Here is a 10,427-nt window from a genome sequence, read left to right on the forward strand (position 1 = left end):
TCTTGTACACCTCAATCAGGTCACCCCTCAGTCTTCTTTGCTCCAACGAAAACAACCCAAGTCTATCCAACCTCTCTTCATAACTTAAATGTTTCATCCCAGGCAACATCCTGCTGAATCTCCTCTGCACCCTTTCCAGTGCAATCACATTGTTCCTATAATGTGGCAACCAGAACTGCAAATAGTACTCCATCTGTGGCCTCACTAAGGTTCTATACAACTCCAAAATGACCTCCCTACTTTTGTAATCTATGCCTTGACTGATAAAGGTAAGAGTCCCATCTGCCTCTTTCACCACCCCACTAATGTGCCCCCCCCCACCTTCAGAGATCTATGGACACACACGCCAAAGTCCCTTTGTTCCTCAGAACTTCCTTGTGCCGTTCATTGAATACTTCATTGTCAAATTACTCCTTCCAAAGTGTATCACCTCACACTTTTCAGGGTTAAATTCCATCTGCCACTTATCTGCCCATTTGACCATCCCGTCCATATCTTCCTATAGCCCAAGACACTCAACCTCACTGTTAACCACCCGGCCAATCTTTGTGTCATCCGCAAATTTACTAATCCTACCCCCCACATAGTCACATATGTCGTTTATACAAATGACAAATAATAGGGGACCGAGCACAGATCCCTGTGGTATGCCACTGAACACTGACTTCCAGTCATTAAATCATCCTTCTGTCATCACCCTCTGTCTCCTGCAACTAAGCCAATTTTCAAACCACCTTATCAAATTACCCTGTATCCCATCTGCATTTGCCTTCTTTATAAGTCTCCCATGTGGGACCTTGTCAAAGGCTTTGCTGAAATCCATATAAATTACATCAACTGCACTACCCTCATCTACACAGCCGGTCACCTGCTTAAAAAATTCAATCAAATTTGTTAGGCATGACCTCCCTCTGACAAAGCCATGCTGAATATCCCTGATCAAACCTTGCATCTCCAGGTGGAGATAGATTCTCTCCTTCAGACTTTTCTCCAATAGTTTCCCTACCTCTGACGTGAGACTCACTGGCCTGTGTTCCCTGGCTTATCTCTACAACGCTTCTTAAATAGCGGTATCACATTAGCTGTTCTCCAGTCCTCTGGCACCTCCCCCGTGACCAGAAAGGAATTAAAAATTTAGGTCAGAGCCCCTGCGATCTCGTCCCTTGCCTCCTTCAGCAGTCTGGGACACAAATCATCTGAACCTGGAGATTTGCCCACTTTTAAGCCTGCCAACGCCTCCAATAACTTGTCACTCCCTATATCAATTTGCTTAAGAACCTCGCAGTCTCTTTCCCTGAGTTCAATACCTTCATCCTCATTCTCTTGGGTGAAGACGGACGTGAAGTATTCATTCAACACTCTTGCGATGTCCTCTGACTCCACCCATAGATTGCCCCCTTGGTCCCGTATGGGCCCTACTCTTTTCAAAGCATGTTTCCTCTTTTGGGTGAGATGGATATAGATAGGTTGAGTTTAATGTGGGAAAATGTGAAGTTGTTCACTTTGGCAGGAAGAACAAAAAAGCAGAGTATTAATTAAATGGAGGACAGCTGCATAATTCTGAGGTGCAGAGGGATAAGGTGTTCTAGTACATGAGTCACAAAAAGTTAGTATGCAGGCACAGCATGTAATCAAGAAGGCTAATGGAATGCTATCATTTATTACAAGAGGGATTGAACATAAAATTAAGGATGTTATGCTTCAGTTATACAGGGCATTGGTGAGACCGCACCTCGAAAACTGTGTGCAGTTTTGGTCTCCTTATTTAAGGAAGGACGTAAATGCATTGGAGGCAGTTCAGAGGAGGTTTACTTGATTGATACCTGGAATGAGTGGGTTGAGGAAAGGTTTGACAGACTGGGCTTGTTTCCACTGGAGTTTAAAAGAGTGAGGGGCGATTTGATTGAAGCATACAAGATCCTGAACAGCCTTAAAAAGTGGACATGGAAAGGATGTTTCCTCTTTTGGGTGAGTCCAGAACTAGGGGCCACTCTTTTAAAATTAGGGCCACCCTTTTAGGACAGAGATGAGGAGAATTTTTTCTCTCAGGGGGTTGTGCGGGTTTGGAATTCTCTGCCTTTGATGGTGGAGGCAGATTCATTAATATTTTTAAGTCAGAGGAAGATAGATTCTTGTTAGGCAAGGGAATCAAAGGTTATCGCGATTAGATGGGAATGTGGAAATCAAAACACAAGAAGATCAGCCATGATCTTATTGAATGGTGGGGAAAGGCTCAAGGGGCTGAATGGTCTATCTCTGTTCCTATTTCTTATGTTCAGCGCCTCCCCACCCAGTGTATTATATGGGTGGGCGAGAAGGCGGTGGGCTAACCATCTGACCTATTTTACGCGCCCCCTGACGGAAACATGCCAGGTGGGGGCATGTATAACCAGCATTGCAACTTTGTTTTTGGCTATAAATCCTCCCAAGCATTGGCTGAGATCAAGAACTTGCATTGTACCAAACGGCTATGGGTAAAGTACACCCAATCAATCCACTGTAACACTGGGCCATGCACCAACGGAAACTGGTTTACAAATCAATTTTCAGTAAACACAGATGTCGTTGGGAGAAAATGCCTTCATAACAAGCAGCTTTCAGTTATGCAGCAGAGAGACCCTGCTGAGCAGTGACAGTGGATAGAGAAAGCACATTGCCTTTACTCTGAATGTACTTTTTGGCTATTGGTTGTTCTTTTGCAAATGTGCATTGCACCAACTGAATTAATTGACGAGTATGTTTTCAGCCATGCATATCTAACAATATGAGAGGATGGAATATTGAGCAGTTGGGCCATTAAATCCTTGACAAAGTACATTACTCAGCATTTTAAAAAATCATTTGCCTTTTAAATCTATTTCTTACCCTTTTTTAATAACATTTCACTGGTTATAATATGAAAAAGAAGACATCTGATTTTATGTTTTCAGTGTATCTACTTAGTAAAGAATAGTTCTGGGGAAAGGAATTTTCTATTTTCCATAATTTTTAAACTGTAATGGAATTGAGCAATTCCTGGTCATGTAACCTTGTACCTTACATTACTTTGACAAAACCAAAGTGATATTTCCATATTGCCTACCATGGCGTCCCTGAATAAAGTTGCCCAATTATTTCTGAATTTGAGGGCAGCGATGCGCTGTGGAATTCACATCAATGACAGAGAGGGAAGACCTGCAATTTACCTGGGGCAGGTTGTAATTCAGGAGCTAGATGTAAAAATCTACTCAGTGCTATAATTCTAATCCTTCCACTTTGTAGATAATTTAAACAAAATTTGTTATTAATAATCTAATCAATCAGGATGAACTGCATACAATATGGTGGGTACATTGATTTTAATCAGAGTTTAAGACTGGACATGACACTTGTTATATAGCCAAAACGTGCGGCCATGATGAGTAGCTGACATTCGTGAACAGCTCTTTCTTTCTTCTTCTTTTTCTTTTCTTCTCAATGCCTCATGTCTTCACTACTTCTCAAATTACCCAAGAGTGTGAGCACTGATCTACCCTTCAGAGCTTCTCCTCAGCCCTACTGCACTGAGGCCTCCCATAGTCTCTTACTTTATACCCTTTTTCAGGGATGGATCTGTATAAATTTTTGATGAGGCCTTAATGCTCTAGAGGATATGCTTTACTACAAGATGTCCAATAAAATATCGAATTCTTTGTTTAAACCCATGGATAAAAGCCCACCCTTAAAAGTTATCCTGCCATCAGCTTTTTAAGCCTTCGCATGTATCTTCTGTCCTTGATCAACTAGACTGGTTGCATTTTCTTTTCCTCATCTTACCTCATGTTGTTCATATGATCAGATTTATCCTCCATAGAAACATTCCATGTCAGCCTTCAAAGCTAACTTGCAAATGTTTCAATAATGTATCCACCCTATTATCAGTTATTTAGTGCCATACTGATATTCTGGACCAGAATGAGACCATCAACCCAGTGAGTCCACGTCGGTCCTTTGTAAATTAGTCACTTTATCCACTCTATTCTCTCAAGTGCCCGTCCAATGTCCTTTGGAAATTATTTATTGCCTCTGCTTCCACCACCCTTGTAGACAGAGAGTTCCAAGTCATTACCACTCAGAGTAAAAAGATCTTCCTCACAGACCTGCTGCATCTCTTGCCCAAAATCTTACGTCTGTGCCTGCTAGTCCTTCTATGATCAACTAATGGGATCAGCTTTTCTCTGACAACCTTTGCCTCAACCTTCCATTATTTTGTACACTTCCATTAAATCTCTCCTTAATCTCCCTTGCTCTAAGGAGAACAACTCCAGCTTCTCCAATCTAACCTTGTCACCAAGAACCCAAATCCCTGCAACCATTCTGGTAAATCTCCTCTGTACCCTCTCAAGGACCCTCACATCCTTTCTAAAGTATAGTGACCAGAACTGGATGCAATACTCTAGTTGTGGCCTAACCAGAATTTATAAAGGTTCAGTGTAACTTCTCTACTTTTGTATCCATACCTTTATTTATTATGAAGCTCACAATCCAATACGCTTTGCTAATTACTCTTCTCAATATGTCCTACCAACTTCAAAGATCTATACATGTGAAGCCCCAGGTCCCTCTGTCCCTGCACACTCTTTAGAAATGTATATATTGCCTGCCTCATTCCTTCTGTCAAAATCCATCATCACTTCTCCATATTAAATTCCATCTGCCAATTGTCTGCCCATTCTGCTAGCCTATCTGTGTCCTGTTGCAGTTGATTATCATCCTCACTGTTTACCTCCAAGTTGGGTGGGATCGGAAAATTTTGAAATTTTACTTTGAATTCCAATACCCAAGTCATTATGCCCAAAGTTGTTTGCAAGACATGTTAATGAGCTGTTCACAATGGCTATCCAGTCTAAGTGGTCTAATTGAATCTTCATTAAAGTAACTTCTACTCTACATCCACATGCAAATGAGCTTTTGTATTTCAGAAAGTATTTTAATTAAGCGAGGTTAAATGAAAAGCCCAGGACAGTTTTGTAATAGGGTTGTTAATATGGTAACATGCCCAGTTTCTCTCCCGCTACTCAGAGGCCTTGTCTGACCATTGCCTTTTTCTGGGGCTATGTACATCTATCATCACCCAAGAATTTTTCAGCTGATGTGCGAGGGCGGGCCTGACGTGCCGGTGCATAAAATGATGCGCGTGCATCCCGAAATCATCGCACTGTCTCGCAATGTTTCGTTTGGCAGGCACGTGCCAGAGTCAGCTGCATGACTGCCAAAAATTGATAGGCCTATTAAGGCTATGAACAAATTCATTTTTAACACTGCCCGTCCAACCTTAAGGTTGGCAGGCAGGTGGAAAGGCCAAGCAGCCTTTACACTTTTTAGGAAACCTCATTCACGAGTGGGTGAGGTTTACTAAAGCTTTTATGAATTAAATAAAAAAGTTTTGGTACATGAGGGGATGTGTTTAATTAATCATTTTTTCAATTATTTAATTATTTCAATGGTGACGCAATCTCCCTGAGGCAGCTCCGTACCTCAGGGAGATTAAAGCGCTCTTTTGCACGCATGTGCTAAAGAGCGCTGGCCCCAACTCTCTCTCCTCCCCCCTGCCTGCACAGGTAGCGCTGAGCGCTATGGCTCGTGTCTTACGCTGGCCATTGTTTCTAGGGACTGAAACCTCCATCAGCTTCCCGTAAAACAAAACTTGTAGCACTAGCTAGTTTTTCAATCTGTCTACTAAGTATATGTTTATTCTAAGCATATTTCTACTTACCAACATGAGATCCACTAAATTGTGCGAGAATTAATTTTTTTGAATACCTATTTGTTTATGCAAACCATTAAGTAATACTATAAAAACAACATACTACAGGTGATGGAAATCTGAAATAAAAACACAATTCTGGAATTACTCAACAGGCAGTGTCTGTGGAAAGAGAAACTGAGTTAATGGCTGGGACTTTGCTGGGTGGGTGGGGACCTCATCCATTGGTCGGAGAACCCCCAGGTCAATTCCATTGGAGAGGCATGACAGAATCAAATGTCCTTTAGGCACTTAAGTGGCCACCGGCAGGCGTTCCCCATGATTGAAGTCCCTGGTGACAGATGTCTCATATGCCGAGGGGTAACAGTCAGAGGCTGGCATCTTGTCATTGTCTCTGGCAGCTTTGCATCTCTCCCTGCCCCTGCCAAGAGGCCCAGAATCATCATGGGACCCCAAGCCAAAGATGAATGTGGGCAGTGTGGGGTTCATGGGAGTAGGGTTTGAAGGCAAGGCAGAAGGTTGGCTTTCAGCAGCCACCCCTGTGCCTGAGGTCCGGTCCATCAAACGAGCACCCTACAGGGTTTTCGGGCCAGCCTTCCAAGGGCATGTGAAAGCCATGCTGCCCCATTTAAGCCTTGAGCCATCACTAAATTTCAATGGGCTCTGGGAAAATGGTATTTTTATAGAGTTGATCTTCAGACCACTTTTCTTATTGGAAAAATTTAATTTAATTTACAAGACAGCAACAGCAGCTACACGTGTGCATCAAACTCCATAACTAAAGAACTCTTTTGTAGAGGTTCCCCAAGCTGTTAACACATTGGGCAGAATTGGGCAGTGCGGGAGGGGACGCATGCAGGCGTGGGCCTGATCGCCGCCCGTGATCGGGTCCGCATCACCATTTTATGTATGTGAGCCAATTAAGGCCCACCCAATAAGAATTGTGGCTCCCAAGGACAGTGGGAGTGGGCAGGCGGTGGGTGGCGGGCCTGCAATGACCACCGGATCCAGTGACGACCCGGCGGCCTGTTTTAAAAAGTTGTTGCAGCCTTTCAAAGGTTGTGAATCATGGCCAGCGGAAGGGCTCCCCAGAGCGCTGCTGGTGAGCAGGCCAGGCAGGAGAGTGGGGCAGGGGGCCACTGTGCCCCTCGTTTTTCTGATGATTGCCTTGCTGCCCTCCTCGAGGAGGTGGCAGCACGGCGGGAGGTCTTGGTACCCCAGGATGGGAGGAGGAGGCCCCCCCACCTAACCAAATGTGTCTGGGAGGAAGTGGTGTAGGTGGTGAGCTCCCACAATGTGGTGTGATGCACCTGGATCCAGTGTCACAAGCGCTTCAAAGACCTGTTGTGCTCAGGAAGGGTGAGGACAATATTGGCATTGGTCACTTAACCCAGCAGGTAGGCTTTCCTCCATGCTTCCCCCACCCCCAAGTCTGAATGTAGTGACAGCATTGAATCATTGACGGCATGTGTCCTTCTCTGAGTGGGCCAACAGATATTGCCCATGCTGTGATCAGCCTGAGAGGGGTTGAAGAGATGGGTTCTGCCCCCTCAGCATGTGGTATAGTGACACATACATGATGTTTTAGCGGCAACCTGGAGGAGCTGTACCTAGGTGCTGTGCTTGAACTGCAGGACATGTCCAAGTCAGGGTGATGACATGCTGGGAGGGGAGCTTCAAGGTGGCGTGGCACCGAAACATCTGCTGCCCTCTGTGCTCCACATGCTTGTGCCTCCTTGCTATGGAAGGATATACAATGTGGTGCCTAATGTGATGTAGGCAGCATTTAGCCAAGAGGGTGGCGGGGCGGGGGGACACATCTTTGTGTGAGTGTTCGGCAGCAGCAGGGTGAGGAGACACTGGAACCCTGATATGTCCCACTCTGGTTGGGGTGGGCCGTGCGCGAAGAGAGTCCATGTGCAATTTGCACAAATCAATGCTCTTCTCTCCCTTTAAGGAGAAGAATGCACATTATGCTGTAGAACGTGCGAGGACTGGTGGTGACCAGGCGCAATTAGCCATTCTCAGCCAGTTTGAGCAGGAGGCCCTGGATTTGGAGAGGCTCCACGCGCCCAGGTCCACCAGTGTCGGTGAGGCTGGGGTGCCACGGCCAGGTATGTTTGCCCAGCAGTGAGGTCAGCATTGTTCTCCCAACAGCCATAGCAGTGCTGAATGTTCAGTGATTGAAGTTTGCAACATGGCTTGACCATTGCTTATGGAAGGATGAGTCCATAATGATCCAGGGGACAGGGATGCACTTTGTCATTGTCTCCACATTAACTGATCCAATGTCCTTATTCTTCCTTTCAGCATCAGTGGAGCAGGGCAGGGAGGAGGAGCAGCAGAGGGTACCCCTCACACCTAAGGGGCCTGAAGTCTCACCAGCATCACACCATCTCTGCCAGGCAGGCACCGGCGCAGACACTGGTGCCTCGGTGGGAATTAAAACATCAGCTAGTGCCCCGGGACACAGCAGTGAGGGCACTTCACAGTCATTGGAGGAGCTGGCAGAGATAGAGAGTGCCCATGGCGCCAGCAGTTGGAGGGCTGCAGGGGACCAGGCACATGCTCAGTCGGTGCCTGATGATGTACCTCTGGAGTCGTCCTCGATACAGCAGGGGCAGGAAATGCGGCCGGGTGTGCGGGACCATCTGGGGGAGATATATGAGGTTATGCTTTCCTTGGTCTCTGTGGTGGAGGAGTCTATGTGGGCGAGCGCCGAAGCAATGAGCCTCATGACCGAGCGCCATGTGTCCTCCATGGAGAGAGTGGCGACTCTCGTGGAGAACCTCCTCCAAGAGAACAATCAGTGATTCCTGAGGATGCGCTCTCACCAGCAAGCCCTCACATCAGCGTTGACCTCAGCTGGTTAGTGCCAGTGTGGGAAATGGTCCGGGCACCAAGTTTCCCAGCTCAGTGCCCATCCATCCACGGTGAGCAGGGAGGTCCGAAGCAACCTCAAGTTGGCACAGCAGCTGCCTGTCATCTCTGAGGGCTCCTCTCAGGGTGCTCCGGATGAGGACAGCAGCTCCTCCGCCCTTCTCCCAGTGACTGTGGCATCCTGTGAGGCTGCGACGACTGAGGAGATGCCAGCTGTGGAACTGGCAGATCCCTCCCAGGCAGGCCCAGCACAGGCTCTACAAGCCAAAGAATGACCACCAAGGTCATCAAGGCCAATAGGACAGCAGAGTGAGCAAGCTGTCTCAGATGCCACTCCCAGCGAGGGGGCAGCACCAAGACGTAGTACCCAGAAACGTAAACATAAAGCACCTTAGGCACACCATGCGTTTTTCACTGGTGCTTTTGTGTTGGCCCTAGATGAGGTCTTTATTATTTGCTTTGATTTTGAACACCATTGCCATTTTGTTTCCTATAGTTTCTTTCCTTGTGATATTAATTTCAGACATGTCACCATGGCTAAGGTAGCCTCTTTTCTTCTGCAGGTGGATGGTTTCCAAAAATGTTAGGAGTGCTTTGTGGGACATTCAGCTTTTTTAACAAGGCCCTTAGTTACTGTTCCTAACCTGGCAGATTTTGCACTTAGGTATCAAGTTTGGAGCCTGCATCCCAGGCTTGTCCTGGAGGTCCATATGTGATGCTAGCTGAAGGTTTGTTGGATTAATGCCTCCCGGGTGTCCCTGCCTCCCTGGAGTATGCCCAGGTCAGCATCTACCCCCTCAGCATTTCCCTGTGCATGTTCATCCTCGGACTCACTGCTGGACTCATCGTGTGCAGCCACAGCCACTTCGTCTATGTCTTCATCGTCCACTGCATCCCCCCTTTCCAGCGAAAGTTTGTGGAGAGCGCAGCATGCAACCACTATCACCGACACACAATCTGGGGTGTGCTGGAGTGCCCCTGAGCAGTCCAGGCATCGGAAGCACATATTGAGAAGACCGATGGTTCTCTCCACCACAACCCTTGTGGTGCTGTGGCTCCTATTGTGGCACTGCTCAGCTTCTGTTCTTGGATGGCGGAGAGGCGTTATGAGCCACCTTCCGAGGGGATAGCCCTTGTCACCCAGCAACCATCTATCCAGCCGAGCTGGAGCACTGAAGAGCCCTGGCATGTGGGAGTGTCTGAGGATGTAGGCGTCATGGGAGCTGCCTGGGTACCTTGCACAGAATTGAAGAATCAGCATCCTGTGATCACACACTATCTGCACGTTCATGGAGTGGAAGCCTTTCCTGTTGATGAAAGCACTGGGTTTACCCACTGGTACCTTGATAGCCACATGTGTACAGTCTATTGCACCCTGGATACGGGGGAAGCCAGCAATGGCTGCGAAGCCTCTGGCTCTCTGTGTCTGGCTGGCCTGGTCCCAATGGTAGTGGATGAAGTTCAATGCATGTCTGAACAGAGCGTCTGTAACCTGCTTAACACAGCTGATTGGGAGACACCGCAAAGATCACCCACCAACCCCTGGAAGGAGCTGGAGGCATAGAAGATGAGGGCAGCTGTGACCTACAGAGCCACTGGCATGCGGAGATCTCAGGCCCTATCATCTGACAGATATAGTTGACTGTCTCCCTTGAGAGATGAAGCCTCCTTCAGCACTGCACCTCAGACATATTGAGGTAGCTGCTTCGCCGCCTGTATACCCTGGCAGCAGGATAGTGGCGTCTTCTGCTGCCTCTTCCACCTTGGACCATCTCTTGGCCCTGCACCCTTTATGCCTGCGCCTGTCCTCCATTAGGTGGCT

Source organism: Carcharodon carcharias, chromosome 1, assembly GCF_017639515.1.
Source record: "Carcharodon carcharias isolate sCarCar2 chromosome 1, sCarCar2.pri, whole genome shotgun sequence".
Taxonomy (NCBI): Eukaryota; Metazoa; Chordata; class Chondrichthyes; order Lamniformes; family Lamnidae; genus Carcharodon; species Carcharodon carcharias.